General features: G+C 37.6%; 1 pseudogene; it reads left to right on the top strand.

The window, feature by feature from the left end:
* LOC136397475 (DDB1- and CUL4-associated factor 8 pseudogene) overlaps nt 1-5,508 on the top strand; it is a 161,426-nt pseudogene extending 155,918 nt beyond the window's left edge.
* The last annotated feature ends 20,650 nt before the right edge of the window (nt 5,509-26,158 follow it).

Below are 26,158 nucleotides of genomic sequence, written 5' to 3'. Positions count from 1 at the left end.
CAGAAGGGGCACCTCTTTCATTGGTGGTCAGTGAGAGGAGCATAGTTCCCATTGAAATACTGGTCAGTTTGTTGATTTAAATTTACTTGTTCTTTATTTTAAATATTGTATTTGTTCCCGTTTTGTTTTTTTACTTTAAAATATGTGCAGTGTGCATAGGGATTTGTTCATAGTATTTTTTTATAGTCTGGCCCTCCAACGGTCTGAGGGACAGTGAACTGGCCCCTTGTGTAAAAGTTTGGGGACCCCTGCACTAGGACATATACATACAGTATACCCTGAAGTCTCAGATCTTGAGTTCTGTGGCCTTATTTTATTTTTTATGACTGTTGACTCCATTTTCTGAGGTCTTCAATCAGGCCCTTAAAATTCTCTACAGAGAGGCAACTAAACTTCATCAAATAATTAAAAAGCTGGGAGATTTTCTGCCTTTAGATTAGTGAGTTGTAGGTATTTGATACAATATGATATTCTGAGTATGGGGAAAATGTAGGGAGAGTCAGACTACTATTTGCTTCCAGCTGATAGAGCCAGCATGGTCGTTATATTCACTCCAAAAGGTTACAGTGAGGTGGAAAGAAGCATTAATGCTGGAATAACTGACGCTCCAGCTAACATGCTTTCCCCACAAAAGCAGCCTTCCTGTCTGGCTGGGAGCCTGGAGACTAGGCCTCAGCTGACTGGGGCCAGCTGACTGCGTCCAGAGTTAGTGTAACCAACTCTGTTACACTAATCCCCTGGTATCCTGTCTGGCTACCAGGGTGGAAACTGCTTTCACTTTCCAGGCAGCCCCAGTGGCTGCTGTCCTTTGCAACCCAATTCTTTTAAAAGCTGAGGGCCAAGTTCCACAGAGTGGGAGCCAGAAAATACTGGCCACCTAAGCTTTTGAGAATCAAGGAGTCAAAGAACCTAACAATGTTGGCTTGTAGTAACTCTTCTGGATCTGAGCCTCCTTAAAAAGATTCCTGTAAATGGCCTGAGTATATATTTGGCTTCTGCCTGAAATAACATTCTAGGATATTGCCTCTGTTCACAGCTCTCTTAAGCAGGCGGTAATTATGGGCAGTGGAAGTAATCACTGTACTCGTACCTACCTCTGTAAATCTGGCTCTCATTGGTGGAGTTTATTTAACACCCACACAAGGAGAAGACATGCTTTTTTGGCATTACTATTAAACTGAGCCTTTAAGGAACTGTCACAGAATATGACTATGAACAATTGAGAATCGTGTGATAGAAAAGTCCAAAGTTTTCATGCAAGTAACTATATATTGACCCCTGGACATGAAATTATAGAAAGTTTCAGGTGCTATTTACCTTCCTGCTGTATTAAATCTAAATCATAATAAAATGAAAAACATTACTTACTTTAGAAATAAATTCTCTTATAAGAAAGAAACTATTGTATCTGGGGTCTCAGATTATTCAAAAAGGGGGAAATACTTTGCAGATAATTAATTACTATATCCAAGGGCAATATTTCCTTTCCAAAAATAAGAACATAATAAATTTTAAAAATTGCTCTGAAAGAGGAATATTTATAGTGGAAAAACTTTTAATTGTATTATATACCAGCAAAATCAGTTATTTTTCTTCTTGTTTATTTTTTATAACAATTTTTATAAGTTTCTTATTTATAAACTATATTTTGTTTTCAAAGGTTCCGTTCATTCTGAATCTGTCTTCTATGATTTGAAAAATCAATTGGTACAAATTTAAGTATGTATTATAATCAGAGAAATCAATACACCTCAGAAACCCAGGGGACTGCAACTTTCTTGTAGGCTTAAGAAGTAGAAGAAACAGTTCTAATGGGGCATGGGAGAGATGTTGTTAAAATGAACTCAGCTTTAAATGTGCTGTGTAAGAAAGGAAAGAGAATATAAGTTAAATGTATTAAACACTATTTATTATGAGTTTAGCATTAGGGGTGGAAGTGGACAGTCTAAATAGTTGAAATTGCAATGATAAATTAGATTGGTTTTGTAAAGTACCCCAAATTTAACCTCTTTCTTTATTGCACATCAGCTGGTATAGAAATGAATTTGTGTTCTCTGAGCACACATCAATGTGCAGTGGGTATATAGCATGTTAGTGAGAACATAAACTAACCCAAGTCTAAAATCATTTGCAGAGTCTTTTGTCCACATTGCACTTGAATTGTTTATGGATTTGATGCTGACCAATAAAACAAGTCCTTGCTCAGGGGATTCAGTTTCCAGGAAAATCATGAGTGTGGCAATGACATATATTCCATTTTATTCAGCAGCTTTTGTTTTTTTAGTGTGTTCACCAGACTGTTAGGTCTTTGTGATAGTGTAGATGTATGATTTAATATTGGGAAGGCAAACGCGCACATATAGGAAAGACATTGCAACCTTTCTTCTGAGAAGACAGAGCTTCAGAATCATTCTCAGCACAGCACTCTAGGCAGATATTGCCAATTGTTTAAAGCAGGCCTGTGCCTTCTTACCTCATTACTCTCCCTGTTGTGATATAGGTCTACCCATAAAGTTTATACTGAAATACCAACGAATAAGGTGAGTTTGCTATGAGACAGTTGTTTGTGTGTGGATTGGGGCAGGAACTGGGACAAGGAGAACAGTTCAGAGGAGCCTTCATTTACAAAGCAGCTCTAAATGACTGTTTAATTCTTTTGGCTTTGGTAGTAAGTTTTTGGATTTAAAAGTAAGTTTATTATGAAATGCCAGAGGGCTCCATTCTTGTCTGACATTTTAATCACATAGTTGAGTATAGGCAAAGAAGGCATGCTGAATATCAATAAGAATGATAGCAAAAGTAATATTATATACTTCTTGTTTAGAGAACATTTACTTTGTAAAGGGCATGATAAACACTTTTGTATATATTAACTATGGTGTATTCATTAGCCCTGTAAGATGATTTCAGAGAAGATGAGAAATTAAGCAAGATCAAGCAGGTAGAGAGCAGGGGAGATAGTATGCAAACCTAGTTTTATGCGACCCCCCAACTGTATTCTCACATTTGCAAATAACACAGTGCTAGAAAGAGCAGTTGATATTTTAGATGACAGTCAAGGCACAAAATGATGTAGCAATTAAAATTATGATCCTGAGTTAAGGTTAAAGTAAACAACAATTTTAAAGTCATAGAACGCAATATTCATCTATGGGATGAGGAAAATATGTGGCTTGACAATTTTTCAATTAAAAAGACTTGAAAATTTTAATTTATTAAGCTCGAAATGTGTCAATTATCCTGGGTTTCATTAACAGACAGAAGCCGTATAGAGCTTCAGAGGTGCTATTCCGGGCGGATTGGGGTGGAACCGGCGAGGACGCACAGGAGGGAGGCCCTTCTCCTCTCGGGTTGATAGCGGGGCCTGTGGAACATCCTCTATCAGGGCAACTGAGGTCCATATTTCTGTTCAGAATTTATTTAGGGGAAAAGAAAAAAAAATTTATTTACTAAAGATGTTTGTACTTCTTTATGTTCAAAATAGGTGATTTACACTTTGAACTGAACATTATATTATAATTTTATGTGAGATTTTCTTCCATTTCTGTTTTCTGTCACTAGAACTATGTGGTATTACTCACCCAAACACAAGGGGTAACTTACATGGATGTTATTACAAAGTATTATTCGAAAGATATCTATTTCTCTTTTTGATCTTCCATATCTGCAAAATATTTTGTATTTCTTTTTGTTTCTCGGGTCTCTTTTGTAATTTTTCTGAGCTAAACAACTTTTTGGAAAGCTTATGCAAGGTTAGCTTTAAATGATTATTCTCAAGGTAATTTGCAATTTAATATTTGACTTGAGAATGCTAATTCTATATTGGCTAATTTCAGGGGACTGTCAGGCAGCTGGTCTCAAAGATCCTGATGGTACATGTTCTATACAAGGAAAGTTGGGCCTTACTGGTCCTGTTGTTAAACCATTCACTGGTTTTGTTTTTTGTTTTTTTTTTTTTTTCTATTCAAGTAGAAAAGTCTGGGACATACTACAGCTGTATAAGGAACCAAGATAGAAACCTAGTTAACTGGACCATCGTCATTTTATTCTTGTGGTATTTTAATGTGCCTTTTAGATCGGTGCATCAGTCAGCTGCTGACTAGCCTCTGCTTAATCCTCTTCGGAATTCAAAGAAGTCAAACTGCATTTTGGAATATTGATTATTGAAACCTTCCCTTTCATCAGTATTTTTAGAGGAGAATTAGGAAGATGAGGACCTGGAAGATTAGGTGTCCTCAGAGATAGCTGTCTCCCACCCCTGTTGCTAGAATGTCCTTTGAGATTGGCAGCTGGTTCAAGTTCCTGCTTTGTATATTAAGCCTGTGGGTCAAGAGTTTTTGTGCAGCATTTCCACCTGCAGTATGGGCTTGAGGGCCATTGTGATTATATCAATAGTGTTCACTTTAACCAGTGTGGCACCCGGCTGGCCATGAGCAGTGGTGACCTTACAGTGATGTTGGCAGTTGGGTACATCAGCAGTCAGTACTGGACTTTGATATTGGTCACAGAAATAATGTCTTTCATGTCAAGTTCCTTTCCAATTCTGGCAAATCCACCCTGGCCACATGTGCTGGTGATGGACAGGTGCAAATAATACAGTTATCTGCTTTGCTACACAGCAGAATTTCTAAGCATGTGACCCAACATAGGCGAGCCTTACACAAGTTGGCTATGGATCCGGCTCCCCTTTTAAATTCCTAACTTCAAGTGAAGATGCAGCTATCTTTGCCACTGACTTCACACGAGACCAGCCAGCTTCAAAACTGGTAGTAACAAAAAAGAACGAGAGGAAAGTAGGACTGTATACAATCTTTGTGAATCCTGCCAATACCTAACAGTTTGCTGTGGATGGGAGAGACCAGTAGGTAAGAATTTATGATCAGAGGAAAACTGATGAGAATGAGAAATATGGAGTACTCAAGACATTCTGTCCTCATCACCTGGTCAACTGTGATTCCAAAGTAAGGATCACCTGGCTTTGGGTACAGCCATGATGACACAGGCCTCCTTACAGTGATGAAGATATTTATCTCTTCCATTCCTCTCATTGTGATGGAGCCCAGTACATTAAGAGATATAAGGGGCACGGAACACATGCTGCAGTCAAAGACATTAATTTTTGCGGCCCCAGCCGTGAGTTTGTGGCGCAGTAGTGATGGCGGGCATATCTGCCTCTGGGGGAAATCACCCTGTCAGATCATTCAGTTCATGGAGGCGGACAGGGCAGGTACTGTAAACTGTCTTGAGACCACCATTACTTAACCTGTGATGCTATGACCGTGATGCCAAGATCTGGGTACCTACAGCTAAGCTGCCACTAAGCTTTTTGGGTTAAAGAATGTGATTAAGAGGAATAAGCAAGAACTAGATGGAGAGAGCTTGGGCTGCACTGACCTGTTGCACAGCCACACGTTTTCATTGCTCATGCATCACCTGGCAGAGAAGTCGTCGCCGTCACTGCTGCCACAGGGTAGCTCCTGGGGTTGGAGGCTGGATGCACTCAGATGAGTCTTCTGGTGCCTCAGATGTACCCAAGCAGGAAAAACACCAAGACCATGAGCAGGGCCTGCCACCCTTAATGCCTGGTACATGCTCCAGCTAGAGGTCTCCTCAGGAGGCTGGACTTTAAGTTTGAAATTTAACTAATAGATTTGCCTTTGTCTTTGATTTTCCACAGTAGAAACCACCTTTCCCCTCTTCTCTATACTTTCTTTCCTTCCTCTCACACATTCTTCCTCCCTCATTATTTTCTTCTCACTCGGTTTCTTTGTTCCTCTTTCTTTACAACTTACTTCTATGTGAATATATAAGCAATTTATTTATACCTCTTTTCCTTTTTTCTCTTATGACTGTCCTGTAAAGATTCCCAATTCTGATGAAAATATTAATGGACTTATTGACTCTATCTTCTCATTTTTGACATTCTGAAAACTAACACCTTTTCTTATCTTTAGCAATATATTATGAAGTTCTTCAGTTGAGCTAAAAATTATAGAAATGCATTTATTCTTTAAAAGTAAGTAAAATGCACACACACACACACACATGCACAGAGATAAAATAATGGGGAGAAAAGTGGCTAGAGAAATTCCCAGTAAGATATATAATTTATTTGTCTATGTAAATCCAGTGGCTGTGGCCAGGGCCAGAATCACAGCAGCCCGGCCCATGCAGGTTCGCATTGGATTCGGACAGTCGGTAAAAAAACAACGGAGCCAAAAGCTGATGGGCCATAGTCTTTAATCCTAGCTTGCACTCGGCGGGCAAGCAAAAACACACACTGGGCTCCAAAACCCACTCACATTCAGTGCTCACAAAGCTACTGACTTATCCGAGTTTCCTAGTATCAAAGGTTTCTAGCTCACCAGACTTATTCACCTCTGTTCCCCATCTCCTTCCTTCTCCCTGCACAAACTCTGCCCAAACTGGCTTCTCTCTCAGCACTCAGCCATCTTGGCTGCTTCTCCTGGCCACATGGCCTCTTTCTGCTCTCTGCTCTGCTCCCTCTGCTCTCTCATGCTAATCATCCCAGGAACCAAGAGCGCAAACTCTCGTTCTGCCCCCATTTTATATTGTAGCTTCACAACCTCTAATCCAATATACAAAATAGGGAAGTCTCTAATACAAAGTCACTTCTCTGAGGCATGATTGGATTGTACCACCCCACATCAAAAAGGGTGGGAAAGGCTTAATCCCAAAACCAAGCCCCAGGCCACAAGGATTCTCAACACACATTAATATCACCTGGGTGACAGCCTCACGTGGGCAGCGCCATTTTTAACAAAGTGAGCATAATACATTTTATCTGCCCAACAGTCTAGAATCACTAACTTTGGGGGTCTTCCCACTTTATGAATTTTTATGTTAATGTTTATTAATTTGAGTAGATGGGGTTAGTGAAAGTTAAGTTAAATCTCATGACATTGTTTACCTTATACGTTGAATTCCTGTGAAGTTTCGTGGCTGAGAACTCTCACAGGATGACCTACCACAAAGTTCTCAAGGGACAATCATCTCCTAGAAGGTACCAGCTAGGAATATAAGAATTCCAAATATTTGGAAAAAAGTATTTTATCTAACTTTAAGAATAACTTCATGATGCAATAGAGTTATTTATACTTATAAAAAAAAGGAAAGAAAGAAACCTTCACTTTCATGATTTTAAACCCAGAACTCCTTCTCTTCTCATTATTCATAATTTGGAGTTAATTTGAAAAGGATGATATGGAAATTCAAATATAAGTGCTGCACATATAGCTTATATTATATATAGTATATGCAAAAATATGTAAAAATTGGGAACATCACCCAATATACCTCCCTTACCTGCCTCCCCCAGATGAAAGGGAAAGTCTTACAGAAAAAATGTTTTATTGTATTTATAGGTATTTATTTTGTTTCCAGTACATGTCCTAGCTTCAGAACACATTTGACTTACAGTCTTTCATGGTACTGAGAAGTTGAATGTGCAGCTTTATAAACAATAGGATTTTCAAATGAGGCTTGCAGAGTCTAGGCAAAACCATTTGACTAATCTTGATGAGCTACACTGGGAAAATAGGGAAGAACAATGAAAAAGAAAGGTTCTTATAAGTAGTAACATAAATTTCAATAGGCATCATATGTATGTTTATAGTCGCTTGTTTTTCTTGTCATTTTTATTTAAAATTTCATACCCTCTAGGGCAGGGGTCCCCAAACTACGGCCCGCTGGCCACATGCGGCCCCCTGAGGCCATTTATCTGGCCCCCGCCGCACTTCCAGAAGAGGCACCTCTTTCATTGGTGGTCAGTGAGAGGAGCATAGTTCCCGTTGAAATACTGGTCAGATTGTTGATTTAAATTTACTTATTCTTTATTTTCAATATTGTATTTGTTCCCATTTTGTTTTTTTACTTTAAAATAAGATATGTGCAGTGTGCCTGGGGATTTGTTCATAGTTTTTTTTATAGTCCAGCCCTCCAACAGTCTGAGGGACAGGGAACTGGCCCCCTGTGTAAAAAGTTTGGGGACCCCTGCTCTAGGGTGTTAATATAAATTCGAAGGTGTTATAAGTCCCTGTCATCTTCCTTTTTAAAATATTACAGTGAAAGGGAATAAAACTTAACTATTTTTTAAAAAGGTCCTGCAAATCTTGTTGCCCTGGGGCCTTACTCCTCTGAAGGGCGGGAAGGGAGGAAGGTGGTGGCAGGTAGTATTTCAAAGCTAAGGACGAAACCTGCTGGGACGAGGTACATGTTTCTCAGTTTTGTCAAATTATATTTGTGCTTGTATTCAGAGAAGGCAATTTGCTGAACAGAATGCTCACAAAAATTAGGGGATCAGGGAACGTGCAAATACTCCAGTACTTGCAGCCTTTTGTATAGTGCATTTTCACCAATGAAATGAGTTGGTTTTGCATCTCATTTGCATAATTGAACAACTTTCTTTGACTTGTGGTTTTCTTTTCTGATATTCTTGTTTAATAAAAAAATCAAATGCTTTATTTTATTGCTTCATATTCATTTTGAAATATCCCCTAATTTTTGTGAGCAATATATATGAGGATCTCTAATTAAAGTTTCTGATATGTGTGGAGAAGATATCTGCTTCTGACAAATTGTTAGGCTATGAGATTTGCTACAAAGGGAAAATGTGATGTGGAGGGAGGAAAAGCACCGAATTTACAACTTTTAGCTCAAGACATTCAATGGGAGGAGACACAAGTGTGAGAGGCAAAAAATAAGCAGTGTGTCAGAACTCCTCTGACAGAGAAATAGGAGGCAGGGTCAAAGGGAACGGGAGGAACTGAGGCCCTGGGCCTGGGATTCTCAGAGGAGACTGCCCCTTATATTATCTGAGGTGGCCACTTCAGATCAGTGTAGTGAGAGAGGCATGGAGGCTTGGTCAGAGTGACAGCTGGCATTTTGTTTTCCCAGTCACCCTTAGTTTCCAGGTGGAGTTAGGGCAGCTGGGTCACAGTGAGTACAAAGAGAGAGAGAGAGAGAGCAGGCTAGCAGCTGGCTAAAAGCAGAGGGCCTGCCACATGGGGTTGGCCATGGTGAGGCCGGGCTAAACTGCAGGAGGGTCTGTGGGATGGAAGCCCTGGCCCGGGTCAGATGGAGATACAGCAGAGTGAGAGAGGTCTGTGACACCAGGAAGATGCTGAGTGAGAGAGATGAGACCACAGGAAGCATCAGCCTCCCACTTGAGCATCAAGTGCCAGCAAGATGCCCACAGTGGGTCCAGGGCACTGTGTGCAGGGACTGACCCAGGTCAGCCCATAGGCCAATAAAGAACTGCACTGGGATTTGAGACCCTGTTTTCTTCATTGTGTGGTGACGTACACTACACATCTCTCCATGAACCCAGACTAGAATGGAGAGAGGTGAGTAGCATAGGGCAAGACATTTTACCTAAAGAGGTAATATTTGTTTAATACATCAAATTCTGGCTTAGGAGAAAGTTTGGATTGATCATAGAGACATAAAGAAACTAATTTTTATTTGTTTGTTTTATAAATCTGACTCTTGTTTAACAAGCTTAGAAATATGTCTGTGTGTAGATATATATATATTCATATAAAATACTATATTATGTTATGTACAAGTAATGTATATACTATATATGACCTATTTATATAATGCATATTATATACACTATATATGTATATTACATATACATCCATATATAAATAGAACAGACCAAAAGTCTGTCTTGTGCTTATTTTCCATTTTATCTTGAATTGATTTTGGGTCTTAGGATAAGATGAGTAGAAAGAGGGGTGCAAGTAAGCAGAGAGGGAGATATTTTAGCGATAGGGACTCTTAACTGTGCAATTTGTGAACCTGTGATAGTTCATGAATAAGTCTAGATAGTTTATAAAGCTATAGAGAAGACCTCTGAAATTTTATACTGCTTTTAAATCTATGCATTTTGTTGAGAGGGTCTTCAAATTATTAAGAGTCTCGAAGACAAACACAGTCAAGAACCATTGATCCTAGGAGGTCCTACTATGTGACAGCTCTGAATTTCAACCAAGAACAAAAGGCTTGAATACTGGGAAGATGGAGTCATTTTTAGCTGGTCTGTAGACACATCCTGAGACCAAGATCTTTGGAATTATTCCAGATATCCAAGAAGCATATAAATTGTAGGTAGGTAGAATGCTTAATCTCACCTTAAGTACACTGGCCAATACCAAGTTCATATTGAACACTTGGAGTTGAACTCATGATTCCAGGATAATCTCAGAGATGCAAAAACTGGATAACTGACTAGAAATCTTGGTTCAAACTAGCCACTGCTCATTATTCTGGCCTTTATCTAGAGTTGCCTGTTATGAATGTTATGGAGACTTAACAAAAGGTAATGAGGTTATAGATTTGAATGTTTTAACTTAAAACACTGGCTTTCTTGCTCTACTAATAAATAACACTGAAACAAGCAGTTGAGAGCCACTGTGTAAGGTTGAGAGGAGTTTACACAATGTTTTGAGGCTCCTTTGTCTTCTACCAATTTTTCTACCTGTGTTTTCCAGGTTCTACCATTCCAAGAATAAAAATACAATAATTATTAAATAGTGGGATTTTGGTTCCATTAGTTTGAAAGTTTTAATACTCACCTCCAAATGTACCATGCCTCCTGGTATTTACATTCTGTGTAGTGAATCAAAGTGACCCTGTGGTTTATTTTAACCCATAGAATGTGGTGAAAGTGACACTGTGCCACTTTCAAATCTAAGCCTGAAGAGGCCAAAGCAACTTCTGCTTTTGCTTTTAGGAGACCCATGAGCTGAAGCATAAGTCCAACTACATGCTGGAGTGGAGAGACCTCTAGGAGGAGCTCCGTGGAGAGGGAGAGGTTGTGCGATTTAGACAAAGAAGACAAGAATTTCAACCATCTCATCTGAGCTCAGCTGTTCCTAAACCCAAGACATGTAAACCATCAAGGCTAATCCATTCCACCTGCTATCTGACTTCAGTGACATGGAACACCCCAAGCAAAACAAGCAGAACCACCACTTAATTGAGCCTGAATTCATCAGAGTTATGAGAAATAATAAGGCAAATGTGTTTTAGGCCACTGAGCTGTGTGGTTCGTTATTAGTAAATAGCTAAAATAGAACCATTTAGCTGAGTTTCAGGCAACTTATAGAATCATTAAAAAATAATAAGATGCTCTATGAGCTACTAAATTTTAAGATAGTTTTTTTTTTTTTTAATAACAGTTAAATTGAATGAAAATCCAAGGTGATTATTTCCATTGTCTTCTTGCAACAAGGGCCTGGGATTCTTTGGTTTGATATGCTTCTGCCTACATTGCCCTCTATTGCTGTGGACATAAGTGTCCATGGCAAAGGTGGCTGCTTTGAAGTGAGTGCCCTCTAAAGGCATTGTCTATGTCCTTGATGTTGATGGGCTACTGAAGCATGATGGGCACCTGTGCCTAAGGCTCTGAAAGCACCACTATTGTTGACTTTTTCAATGCCACTGACTGCTCATGATGCCGCCACTGTTCATCCCAACACCACAGGCAATGATATGGTAGACCCCTGGTGGTCTCAAATATGGTACAGAGCTTATGCAGACACAGCTCCTTCAGCTTCCACTTGGTCTTAAGACAACCATCTATGGAGGTGGGCCAGGAGTGAACTAGCATCCAAGTCCTCAGAATCAATTCTGTCTTCAGACACTTGCCTACTGTTTGTCATTTAAACTAGTTAGTTCATTTTAACACTTTCTTAGTGTCAATTCTTCCCCCAGTTGGCTGGTTGCCAATCAATATAAATAGATTCCTGGTGATTACACCTCACTGGTCCTCCAGTTATGCCCAGACATGCTTGAGTCTAGAGTAAAAACCATTTATTTATTTATTTATTTATTTATTTATTTATATTTTTCTGAAGCTGGAAACGGGGAGAGACAGTCAGACAGACTCCCACATGTGCCCAACCGGGATCCACCCGGCACGCCCACCAGGTGCAACGCTCTGCCCACCAGGGGTGATGCTCTACCCCTCCGGGGTGTCGCTCTGCCACGACCAGAGCCACTCTAGCACCTGGGGCAGAGGCCAAGGAGCCATCCCCAGCGTCTGGGCCATCCTTGCTCCAATGGAGCCTTGGCTGCAGGAGGGGAAGAGAGAGACAGAGAGGAAGGAAGGGGTGGGGGTGGAGAAGCAAATGGGCGCCTCTCCCATGTGCCCTGGCCGGGAATCAAACCCGGGTCCCCCGCACGCCAGGCCGATGCTCTACCGCTGAGCCAACCGGACAGGGCCTAGAGTTCTACGACAGGTCTCTGTTGCAGATAGGTTGATATCTTAAAGATTATTTTTAAAGGATAATTTAAAAAGAAATTCTTAGAGTCCAAATGATGAGGAGAGTTTTTGAAAGGTCCTAAATTCACATAATTCATCATCTGAAGTTTTTCTCTATTGGTGGCTGGTTGTTAAACAGCATGTTAAAAGTCAGCTGGCATTTTTCTCTGATGTTCCTATTGAGTGCCTATGAAGTCAAAGATGACAGATTTTTGGCCACCTTTAAGGAGACACTCACTGATGTTTAGACAGCAAGTGCCAGTTGACCTCAGAAGTTAGAGGTGGTTCGATTAGCTGTTATTAGCAAGTCAGGTAACAGCAAATGTTGGAGAGGCTGTGGAGAAAAAGGAACCCTCATACACTGTTGGTGGGAATGTAAAGTAGTACAACCATTATGGAAGAAAGTATGGTGGTTCCTCAAAAAACTGAAAATAGAACTACCTTATGACCCAGCAATCCCTCTACTGGGTATATATCCCAAAAACTCAGAAACATTGATACGTAAAGACACATGCAGCCCCATGTTTATTGCAGCATTGTTCACAGTGGCCAGGACATGGAAACAACCAAAAAGCCCATCAATAGATGACTGGATAAAGAAGATGTGGCACATATACACTATGGAATACTACTCAGCCATAAGAAATGATGACATCGGAACATTTACAGCAAAATGGTGGGATCTTGATAACATGATACGAAGCGAAATAAGTAAATCAGAAAAAAACAGGAACTGTATTATTCCATACATAGGTGGGACATAATAGTGAAACTAAGAGACATTTATAAGAGTGTGGTGGTTACGGGGGGGAGGGGGGAATGGGAGAGGGATAGGGGGTGGGGAGGGGCACAAAGAAAACAAGATAGAAGGTGACAGAGGACAATCTGACTTTGGGTGGTGGGTATGCAACATAATTGAACGACAAGATAACCTGGACTTGTTATCTTTGAATATATGTATCCTGATTTATTGATGTCACCCCATTAAAAAAATAAAATTATATAAAAAAAAAAAAAAAGAAGAAGTTAGAGGTGACTCACATGGAGACATAACATTAGAATGGACTTTTTAAGCTTACAGTAAATTGGTCACGCTAATCCTGTTCTTCAGATACATTTTTATAAGAAATTATACCAGCTCATGGAAATAACTCTAGTACTTCTTTTTTTGGTGAGCCTGACTTATGCCAAATGCATTTGCATGGGAATCTCGGACCCTTAAAGAAAATTTCCCATCTTCTCTTTTATTCTTCCCAACTTGCTGGCTGTAGCAAATAAGATTTTTATTGAAGTGCCATTCTGACTGAGGCAAATGACAGAGTTAAATAATTTGAATTTCATAAGAAAACTGCTAGTAAGCTGAGATATAAAGTTATAGCAATTGTCCCTACATTTTCTTTGATAGAAATACTAATATTTTCAGTTGGCTCAACAGTAGAGCATTGGCCTGGCATATGAATGTCCTAGGTTTGATTCCTGGGCAGGGCACACAGGAGAAGGGACCATCTGCTTCTGCACCCCTCACCCTCTCCTTCTCTCTCTCTTTCTCTTTCTCTTCTCCTCCTGCAGCCATGGCTCGGATTAGAGAGAGTTGACCCCCAGGCACTAAGGTTGGCTCAGTGGCCTCTGCTTCAGGTACTAAAAATACCTTGGTTTCCAAGCAACTGAGCAATGGCCCTAGATGAACACAGCATCATCCCACAGGGGGCTTATGGTGTCTCCTGGTCCATGAGCATACAGGAGTCTGTCTGTCTGCTTCCCCTCCTCTCACTTAATAAAAACAAATTAAAAATATTAATATTTTTCTATATTAAAAAATTCATTGCTTATATTTAAAATATCTCAATCATATGCCTTCAAAACCAACCATATGTCAATGGATTTCCTCAACATTTTTAATAAGATAAAATTAAGTGGATAAAAGGAATAAACCAGGATGGCATGCCTTTTATTTAATACTGGATATCTTACAAGGCTTAATGGGGAAAAAACAAAAACAAAAAACTAAACAGAATACCTTTTTTTTTTGCCATTGCATATCATACTCAATAAAAATTCTACACACAAGAAGTTTGACAGGTTAGTCAACAGTAACAGAAAGAATATCTTTAAGATGTCTAAAGGGAATGAATAAACTATATTGCTTATTTGTGTTTATAGGAAACCAAGGAAATTTTTTTCCTCTCATTTTAGATAACATAATTCTTGTGGTTTCTGTTCTGTCTCTCTGTACTTCTGGTCCTCAAGAGCACTGGACAGTCTTTGAGGAATGGGTACCTGTCCACTCTGGTTACCACATTATCCCTGATTGTATTTTTCTTTCACATGAAATGAAACTGTTAGGAACCTGTCATTGTCTGTGTTTCCCTGTGGGTGGAAGATTTTCCTACAGTTCCCAGGTTGGCTCTCAAGTAGGGCTCAAGCATCTTTTTCCTGACCCTGAAATAAAAATCAACTACTTGAAGTGCGTGTGTATTGGGGGGAAAAATAACAACATTTTGCTGAGTCTGACTCATACATATGTATATGTACCTCACACAAGAATCAAACAAAGAAGAACAACCAAAACAATAATTTTTAAAGTAATTTTATTTCTTGGTGCTATTATGTAATTTATTTCAGTCATTCTTATGGTATGTTTTTGTTTACGTTGCTGGATTATTTTTTATCTTATCAATCAACATTGCTGAATTGTTTTCTTTTTTCTTTTTCTTTTTTTTATTTAGAAAAAATTAAATTTAACAGAGTAACATTGGTCAACAGAATTTATTTTCAAAATAGACAAAACAATTTGAAATTTTTTGTTAAAAAGATGTGGTCATGACCATAGGCATTCATTTTTCCCCAGAGACAATCTTTAGTTAGTACTCAAAACAGCGAATGGCTTTGCTTTGTGGTTTCATAGAAAAATGCTAAATGTTTCTGATGTGGGTTTTATATTCTGTCTAGATACTCTCAAAGTTTTTTTCCAGTACTTTTTACTAACTGCATAATTTATTTTCTCCCATCATTCTTCCCTCTCTCCTTCCTTTCCTTCCTCCTCAGTCTTTATTCTATAATGAATTCTAAATATCTATAAAAAATTATAAAAAATACTCAAAAAGTCACTCCTCATTCCCTCTTTCCCATAATAGAGCTGTTTAAAAGTATCCCTGCCCCCCCAAAATATGCCATACATCCTCCAAAATTAATCTCTTATCATGTAATATTACATAAAAATTAGTTTAGATTTTTCTTTAGAGTGAGGTTATGTCGACACTACTAATGGAGTAATTACACTAGCTTCTAAGTGTAAATGTAAAAATCCTTTTTCCCCAGAAGCCCTGTGTTACAAGTGGAAGTCTCTAGTGAGCTGTAGGATATGGTAAATTAGACTTTTGGGAGTTCTTCCAGTTCCTTGGGCTAGCTACAGTGTCACATATTTTCAGACTGATCAAAACACAAAACAAATGGTTTTTATTGTTTCAAAACTATATTCAGATTCTTAAATAGCTCTTTTCAAAGAGTCTTTGAAAACATTTCTTCTGACCATACATGTTGGAGCACTTTCACACGGGAGGGGAGGATTCCTTAACCATGTCATCATGGAGTCTATTCAGCTTCAGGCTTCTCCAGAGGAATTGGAGCCCAGGCCTGCTGCTTCCACCATGAGCTTTATTGCTTGTGAACCTGGAACCCCTGGCATTACTTATTTATTTCTATTATTTTTAAATTGGATTTATTGGACTTCCATTGGCTTGCAAAACCATACAGTTTTAAGTGTACAATAAATAAAACATCATCTAAATACCACATCGTGGTCCCATCACCTCAAGCAGAAGTCTCTTTCCGTCTCCATCCCCCCACCCGTGCCTACCTCCACCTATCCTCAGCCCCCTTTCCCTTTGGTTATCATCACACTGTTGTCTCTCTCCATGTGTTATGTATACATATATATACTTTGTGCTATGTGTGTGTGTGTGTGTGTAGAGAGAGTGTAATTTCTTCACCTTCCTTCATCCAGCCCTTTAAATGCTTTAGCTCTTCAGTGTTATTATCAGCAATTGGTGTCACTGAATTGAAATCTCCCGAGCTGCAAAAATCATGATTTGATAATCAGTTCAGTTTAAGAGAGAATAAAAACAAACAAAAAACTCTACCAGTCAGATATTAGCAAAGAAGTGGCAGAAAAATAAAGTTCATCTTTCTGATGGTTGCGAGAAAGCTTCCTGTGTCTGAGTTGAATCCCAGTGCAAGCTCAAACCTCCTCCTCTGAGAAGAGTCGCAGCGTGCAGCATGAAAACGCACACACGCAGACGCTCACGCTCACGCACGCGCTTAGACCGGGCTCTCTGAAATCCTGGTAAATGGTGTATTGATTGCCCCTCCCAAAGCTAACGGGTGGGGGTGTAAAAGTGGAGTTCAAAGTTAATACCCATACCAAAAACGACCATACAAGGGCACAGTTTGCCAGGAGTTCTTCAAATTTTAGTTAAAGGGAACTAAACTTAAAGTTCATTTTAGTTAAAGAAAAAGAAAAATACAGCAGGGAGATTCAAATGGTTTTTATAAAACTCAAGTTTGAGATCTTACTGGTTTCCTAGGACTGCTGTAACAAAGTACCAGTAACTGGGTGGCTTAGCACAACAGTAATTTACTGTCTCACAGTTCTGGGAGCCAAAAGCCTGATTATCAAAGCAGGATTTGTTTTTTCCTGGGGACTCTGAGGGAGAATCTGTCCCACCCTCTCTCCTAGCTCCTAGTGGTTTCTGGCAATCTTTGGTGTTCCTTGACTTACAGAGGCAGCACTCCAATATAGAGTCCAGTGTGAAGCCTTGGACTCCATATGGCATCCTCCTCCCTCTGTAAATTCCCCCTTTTTATAGAAACATCAGTCATATTTGATTCAGAGCTCGCATTACTCCAGTATGACCTCATCTTAACTTGATTACACTTGCAAAGGCTTTCTTTCCAAGTAAGGTTTTTTCATAGGTTCTGGGTAGATGTGATTTTGGGAAGGACACAGTGTTCAACCCAATACAAGAACTGTTTTGTGTTGGAAAACATGATAGCTGTGGTTAAGGTCCCCATCATCAGCAGGATATACTGTTGCTTAGGGGTCTATGTTGGATCCTTTTCATGGTCAGGTGTGCCCTGCCTGGCCAGTGTCACATGCCACAGCTAAGGCATATTGGTCTTATGTTCATCTATGTCTTATTTTTTTTTTTAATTTTTAACACCTCTTTTTTTTAATAAATAAATTTTTATTAATGTTAATGGGGTGACATCAATAAATCAGGGTACATATATTCAAAGAAAACATGTACAGGTTATTTTGTCATTCAATTATGTTGCATACCCATATGTCTTATTTTTGAAAATATACACAATGCATAATCTTAAATGATTGCTTCCTCTTCGACTGATACTCTCGCCACTGTCCCCCACTGCAGGATTGGTTTGTCCTCTTTATGAAAGCAATTATTATGTGAATCAACCATACTCTCCTTTAAGTTTAATTAAAGAAGACATTTCAGATATTTATACCCACCACATTTTTTTTTTTTGCAACTAACTCTGGTTATGTTGACATTTTGTTAGTAGTTGAAACTGATAGTTATTTGATCTTCTTACAAATTATAATTGATCTTGATCTGTGCATCAAGCCTGACCTTTGGACACAAGCAGGAATTTAGTGAGAACTCCAATTCTTCCTTTATTTAATATATCACTATACAATTTCTTTTGCATCTTGTTTCTGATGAATCACTATCTTGCTAATAACAATACTACTCTACTTACTTTCAATGGGAAAAATTCTTGGCATTGTACTATGATGTATCCAAAAGTGAACTCCTGCTGTCTGTCTTTAATAGATTTAATAAAATTAATTTAATAGATGGCTAGTTCTTGGTCAGCATTCCCAATGGGTTTTTCTCAGAACATTAGTGTCTTATGAGATGATATTTAATGTTCCATGATAAAAAGATGTCCTTGGTTAAACTAGTTTGGAAAATATTATATTTTAAACACTTTTTAGAGATTCTTAATGCACATTAGCATATCAGAGAATGGTGGTCGCAATAAAGATATCTAGAAATCTAAGTTGTTCTACCCAGTGTTTTTTAAAAAAATTTAAAACTTCAAATCCTTTTTCTAACAGGGAAATAATTTGGAAAACATTGTTACATCTTTTAGATGGAAAGAGAAACAGATACTTATGTAATAGGCATTGCTGGTACATGAGCTCACCTGAAAATTAGATGATTGATAGCTTCTCTTTAATTTCATTGTTCGATTCACTATTTTATCTGACTGCAGCTTCTCCAGAGGCATCAGGATGTCATGACAGAGAGACAAAAACAAACATATTTTTTTTACTTCAAGAAAAGACTTCATTCTCTTATTTAAATAAACTTTATTTTCAGAGCAGTTTTAAGTTCACAGAAAAAAAAAATGAGTGAGAAATACAGAGATTTCCCATTCACTCCCTGCCCCACGGTTAACTCAGCTTACCCCCACTATGAAAATCTGTACCAGAATGGCACGTTTGTTATAATCCATGAACCAACATTAATACATCATTATCATCTAGAGCAGCGGTTCTCAACCTGTGGGTCGCGACTCTGGCGGGGGACCCACGCCGGGGTCGTGACCCACAGGTTGAGAACCGCTGATCTAGAGTCTATAGTTTACGTAAGGTTCATTCACCCTTGGTGATATATCTTCTATGGATTTGGACAACTGTATAATGACATGTTTCCATCATTAAATTATCATAAATAATACTTTCACTGCTCTCCAAAGGCCTCTGTGCTCAGCCTGTTCATCCCTCCTTCCCCACAACCCCTAGCAATTGCTGATTCATTCATTGTCTCTATAGTTTTGCCTTTTCCAGATGTCATGTAGTTGGAATTATATAGTATGTGTCTTTTTCAGATTGGCTTTTTTTGCTTAGTATTGGGTTTTAAGTTTCCTCCATGTCTTTTCATGGTTCAATACCTCTTCTTTTTTTATTTTCCTTTTATAGCACCAAGTAATAAATTACATTACATTTTACATTACATTACATTATATTACATTAGAGTGCAATACATTTTATTTATTTATTCACCTACTGAAGGACATCTAAGAGGTTACATCCAAGTTTTGGCAATTATCAATAAAGCTGTTATCAACGTCCTTGTGCAGGTTTTTCTATAAACATAAGTTTTCAATTCATTTGAGTAAATACCAAAGAGTGCATGTGCTGGGTAGTATGATAAGAATATATATATTTAGCCTGACAGGCAGTGGCACAGTGGATAGAGCGTCGAACTGGGGCGTGGAGAACCCAGGGTTCAAAACCCTGAGTTCGCCAGGTTGAGCATGGGCTCATCGGGTTTGAGCAAAGCTCACCAACTTGAGCCCAAGGTCACTGACTTGAGCAAAGGGTCACTTGGTCTGCTGTAGCTCCCTGGTCAAGGCACATATGAGAAATCAGTCAATGAACAACTAAGGAACTGAAACAAAGAATTGATATTTCTCATCTCCCTTCCCTATCTGTCCCTTTCTCTGACTCTCTCTGTCTCTGCCACAAAAAAAAGAATATATTTAATTTTGTAAGAAACTGCCACACTATCTTCCAAAGTGACTATACCATTTTGTATTCCTACAACAATGTATACGAGTTCCTGTTGCTCCACATCCTTGCCAGCAATTTGTGTTGACTGTGTTTTGCATTTTGACCATTCATTCTAACGGGTGTGTAATGACATCTCATTGTTTTAATTTCCCTGATGATATATGATATAAAGCAAAATTTCACATGCTTATTTACCATATTGTGATGTGTCCCAGTGTTTTGACTATTTTTTAAATTGTTCTGTTGCATAAGCCTTAAGCATTTTGTTGTTGTTTTATTTTTCCTTTTTATAATGCAAACACCTGTCTTAGGCTTTGATTGCAGAAGCATCTACTTCATAGATGGCAATCTCTAATAAATGCATTACCAGGCCTCCCCACACTGAGCCTTCTTTGTTTTAGAGAACTTGGTTGATTTCAATAACTTACTTTTGAGACACTGTCATTTTTTTCTCTTTAAATTTATGTTGTTGTGTTTTATATTTTTAATTTTTATTTTATTGATTTTAGAGAGGGAGAGAAAGGGAGAAAGAAAGAGAGAGCCACTGATTTGTTGTTCCACTTATTGATGCTTCATTGGTTGATTCTTATATGTGCCCTGATTTAGTAGTAAACCTGCAATCTTGGAGTATCAGGACATCGCTCTAACAAACTGAACTACCAGGCCCACGCATTCCTGCTGTTATGTTTTAAATTTACCAATAAAGAATGAGACCATGTAACCCTAAGCCCCTACCTTAGGCCTCAATAAATCAGACCCCCAGGCTCATGTACTTTCCTTCTTTTTCTCTCTCCCTGCAACCTTGCTGGGTGGCCCCAGGTGTGGTGTGTAATTTCCAGATCCTGTGACTAATACAATTTTATTTTTTCAGTTTCCTGATAGCTACTGTTAAAGAACCGATCCAACCACGGCACTGGTTATAGACTGAGACTAGCACAAATCATATTTATTTTCTTATGCTTAAATTTTTAGTATTCTTTATATAGTTTGGACAGCAGTCTTTTTATCAGAAACATCATTTGCAAATATTTTCCCAGTCAGTGGCTTATCTTATCATTCTCTTGACAGTATTTTTCATACAACACAAGTTTTTAATTAGTAAACCAGGTTATCATTTGTCTTTTTTTCATGTATGGTGTCTTTGATGTTTTCTCCAAGTCATTGCCATATCCAAGGTCACTTAGAATTTCTTCTATGTTATTTTCTAGGAGTTTTATAGTTTTCATTTTGCATTTAATTCTATGATTCATTTTGAGTTTATTTTTGTGAAGTATGTAAGGTCTACGTCTGGATGATGATGATGATGATGATTGGATGTACATGTTTAGTTGATTCACCACTATTTGTTACAGACATTTGTTAAAGACACTTTGCTCTGATGTGTACATAGCCTTTGCTCCTTTGTTGAAGATCAAGTTATTATATTTATGTGGGTCTATTTCTGGGGCTTTCTATTCTATTCCATTGATCTACTTCTTTTTTTGCTAAAACCAAACTATCTTGATTATTTTGATTATTGTAGCCTCATATTAAGCCTTAAAGTTAAGTAATATCAGTTGTTTGATGAACATTTCCATATATGTTAAAATTGATTTGTTGATATCCACAAAATAACAAGGTGGAATTTATTTGGGATTGAATTTAATCTATAGATCAATTTTGGAAAAACTGACATCTTGAAAATGTTGATTCTTTCTACCCAAAATATTGGAATGTCCCTCCATTTACTCTTTTTTTTTTTAGTTCTTTCATGAGAGTTTTGTAGTTTTCTCTTAGAGATTTCATGAGATCTTTTAAGATCTCACATAAATCTTAAAACTATGGCATTGTTTTTAATGTCAAATTCCATTTGTTCATTGATGATATATAAGAAAGTGATTGTATATTAACCTTGTATCCCTTAACCTTACTATAATTGCTTAGTAATTCTAGGAGCTTTTTAATTGATTATTTTCTACTTAGGCTATCATGTCATTTGCAAACAAAGGTTGTTTTTTCCCTTCTTAATCAATTCTTTATTTTTGTTTATAATATTCCTTTATTCTCTTTTTTAAATATTTATGGGATCAATAGTGATGTCTCTTTTTTATTTATGATATTAGTCATTTGTGTCTCATAACCTTTTTTCTTAGCTTGGCTAAAGGCATATGGATTTATTGAGCTTTTCAAAGAACCAATTTTTAGTTTTATTGATTTTTCTCTATTGATTTCCTACCTTAAATTTCATTGAATTCTGCTGTAATTTTTATTATTGGTACTTCTTTTCTTTTGTTCTCTTTGGACTTAACTTGCCCTTCTTTTTTTAGTTTCCAAAGATGGAAGCTTAGATTATTGAATTAAAATCTTTGTTGTTTTCTAATATATGTATTCAATACTATGAATTTCCCTCTAGTCATTTTGTTTCACTGTATCCCAAACATTTTGATAAGTTGTATTTTCATTTTCATTTAATTCAACTTATTTTTAATATTTCCTTGAGAGTTCTTCTTTGACCCACATGTTATTTAGAAGTGTGTTGTTCAGTGTCCACATATTTTGAAATTTCCTAGCTGTATTTTTGTTGTTCATTTTCAGTTGACTTCCATTGTGGTCTAGGAGTAGACATTATATGATTTCTATTCTTTTGAGTTTGTTATGTTTTATGGCCCAGAATATGCTCTATCTTGGTGAATGTTCAACATAAGCTTAAGAAGAATGTATTGTTGTTTGGATGAAATGTACAATAAATATTAATTATATATAATTGAGTTCTTATGCTATTAAATTCAACTACATCTTTGCTATTTTATGTTTGCTGAATTTGTTCATTTCTGGTAGAAGAGTGTTGAAGTCTCCAACAATAATAGCAGATTCACAAATTTCTTCTTATAGTTCTATCAGTTTTGGCCTTTTGTATTTTAACAGTTTGTTGTTAAGCATGTACACATTAAGAGTGTTATATTCTTCTTGGGGAATTGATTGTTTGTCATTATACAATACCCTTTTTCACTGGTCCCAATAGAGGTTTTATCTCTTAGTCTTGTTTACATTTAACCACCAATAATTTACCAATTGAAGTTTAGATTTTCCTACTCCAGACCTGATTTCCATGGAGGTTTTTGTTTCTGTAAATTGTGATTTTTCTGTATTCACTTGTTAGTCCAACTTGGGGAAGTGTTTTACATTACGTCCTTACTTCTTTAAGATATCTAAGAAATATTGATTTTTCAGGTTTCTTTTTTTACTTGTTAGAATGGAGTTATGACTTCCAAGCTCCTGACATGCTGGACTGGAAACTGATCTTTATCAACTTCATCTTTTTTTGATCATGGTTTCTATTCTATGTAAATTGTTAATATCAGGCACTATGAAATTTATTTGTTAAAATAAAAATCTCAGGGTTTTTATATTGAATAGATAGAGATTTACAATTTCAGAATGTACTTTTCTGTGTTTTGTTTCATAATGACTGGCTGTTATCGGGCAAGGCAAATCTTCTATTTTAACTTTAAGTATAAGAGCACTGCGCTTAGAGAGCTTGAGTGACAACTTTGCACAGTAAATAAATGACTCAAGCCTAGATTTCCTGATTACAAATCCAGATCTTTTCTTAAAACTTCAAATAGCACTATTTGCTAAATGCCAAAACTAGCATGAAGAAAATATATCTTAAAAATTCTAGTAAAGAGGAAAATTATTTAGAAAAATGATAAGGAGGAGGAGCTTGTGATAAAAAAGATTGGGTCTCAAATTATAGATGTATTGCTTGTTAGTTTTGAGATCTGAAAAACTTTTTAAGCTTCTTGAATCTCAGTTTACTAGTTGCAAAATGAGGCTATTTCTACTACCTATTTTGCTGAAATGTTGTAGGGATTCAATGAAATGATGTATTCAAAGAGCTTGGCAAAATGCCTAGAACATAGCACACATTTAAAACATTAATGTTTATGGTTTATTCCTCGCTAAGATAAAGGGAGCTTAGTCCAAGTGGGGTAGATTGGAGTCCAAGGGGAGAAGGGCAGGGTCAGTGCATGGCTTCAACCCACTAAGATGGCTCAATTCATACTAGTTTACATGTTTACTTCATTCAGTCATTTAAGAAGCATTTACAGAGCCACACACTGCTCTTGGCTTAAGACACACAGTGGACAAAGCAGACAAAGATCTTTGACATAAGAGTTTCTATGTTAGTAGAGAAAGATAAACAATGAAGAATTGGCTAAATAAAGGAAGAAATTATCTCATATGTTAGAAGGTCTCAAGTACTAGAAATAATAGAAAAGTTAGCCCTGGTTGATGGTGTCAGTGGATGGAATATTGGCCTACCCTGCAGATATTCCCAGTTAGATCCCTGGTCAGAGCACACATGAGAGGCAACCATCTGCCATCTGCTTCTCTTCTCCTCCTTCTCTTCCTACTCTCTGTCTCTTTCCCTCTCACAGCCAGTGACTCGACTGGTCTGAGCATCAGCCTCAGGCACTAAGGATGGTTCAGTTGATTCAAACATTGACTCCAGACAGGGGTTGCTGGGTGGATCCTGGTCAGAGCACATGCAATAGTCTGTCTCTCTATCCACCTCACTCTCATTTACAAAAAAAAAAAAAAGAGTAGTGCAAAGGGACCAAGTGTACAGTAGGAGGGGGTAGCTTGTATTTTAATAAGGTGGTCATGGTTGGCCTAATTTCAAAGATAATGCTTAAATATATTTCTGGAAAGGGCAAGAAAAATTAAGGGAAGAGTTTGGAGGAAGAGCACTGGAATACAGCAAACAGACTCAGAGAGAATCTAAGGCAAGAGGATGTTTTGTTATGTGTAGGTCACTGGAAGGATTTTAGCTCTATGCTAAAGGAAATGGGATGGAAACACTGGATGGTTGTGAGCAAAAGAGGGACTTGATCTCATTCACATTTTAACAAATATTCTCTGACTGCTCTGTGGAGAATTAAAGGTAAAAAAGCAAGTGTGAAAGCAGAAAAACACATTAATCCAAGCATGGCATGGTGATGGCTAATGCAAGAGTAATAGCATTGGAAATAGTAGGGAGTGTCTGGATTCTGTACATATTTTAAATAAAGAACCAATAGAATTTTCTGACATATTCCTTAAATAACTGGATGTGGTGGTAAGGGAAAAGTGGACTAAAGAATTACTTCAGATTTTTTTAACCTGAGCTAAAGGGTAGAGTTGAACTAAAGTTTAACTAAGAATGGAGTTGAGCTAACATTGGAGTTGAACTCAGAAATGAGGTTGCCACTAAACATGATAGGATTCCATGTCAATGATGATTCTAGCCATTAACATAATATCAGTATACTTGCACGACTTTAGAGTTGGCAATAGTCCTAAAAGGAGATAGTTTTGAAATACAGCAGATTCAATGCAGAATTAAGTAGTTGGAGGGGAAAATATTGATGTCACTAATCTTATTATGAGCAATCCCATTTTGCACTGCTGTCATTTATCACCCAGATGCCTGGGGTTCAGTAGTGACTATCAAAGCATGCTTTCAGAGGTAGAGCATGGGGTTATTAGTTAGAGAAAAACTGAACTTCTAGTGAGTTACAATTGAATGAATACTTAGCACTAAAACTGTAGGAACTCTCTGCATGTTGTAGCTAATAGAAAAACAGAGGTATGAGAAATGGTAATAGCAGTTCTTGAATTTATAGTACTATATTATGATTTTTAAGAGGTAAAGGTATACTTATTTCTGTCTGGATGAAAAGGCAGTAGTTTAGGAGTGGTTATAATTATGGGAGTGTTTTAGGTAAGAACAAAGTAATTTAATTTTCATAAACTATTAAAGTATTTTATGAATTATTATTCCCTGAGCCACCAAGAAGATGATAATGCACTTTACCAACAGTGCAAAGTCTGGTACATTATGGTCTTTGGCTTTTGTTTCTGTTTAAGATGTACTTGCAATTATTTTTCTCCGTTAGACCATAAAAGTTCCTTTCAACACATCACAGGGAATTTTCCTGAATTCCCAGGAAATTTGCCCAGTTCTTTATCAGTCTTTTAATATCTCTAAACACCAAAATCTCTTTCCTAAGATGATATTTACAAAATAAACTTTCTCTTTTTTAAGATGATATATACAAAAATGTTTTGATGGGAAACAAAGGGAAATTTAAAAAAAAATAACTTTATTTTTGATTTATTGTGTTGACATGGTTTCAAGTGTCCCACTCTACATAACACCCCCTACACACTGCACCGTGTCTCCTCATGCCACATGCAAAGTCTCTTTCCACCCTCATTTCCCCCACCCTCTACCTCCA

The sequence above is a fragment of the Saccopteryx leptura genome, chromosome 3, assembly GCF_036850995.1.
Source record: "Saccopteryx leptura isolate mSacLep1 chromosome 3, mSacLep1_pri_phased_curated, whole genome shotgun sequence".
NCBI classification, from domain to species: domain Eukaryota; kingdom Metazoa; phylum Chordata; class Mammalia; order Chiroptera; family Emballonuridae; genus Saccopteryx; species Saccopteryx leptura.
This window is presented reverse-complemented; position numbering and strand designations above follow the sequence as displayed.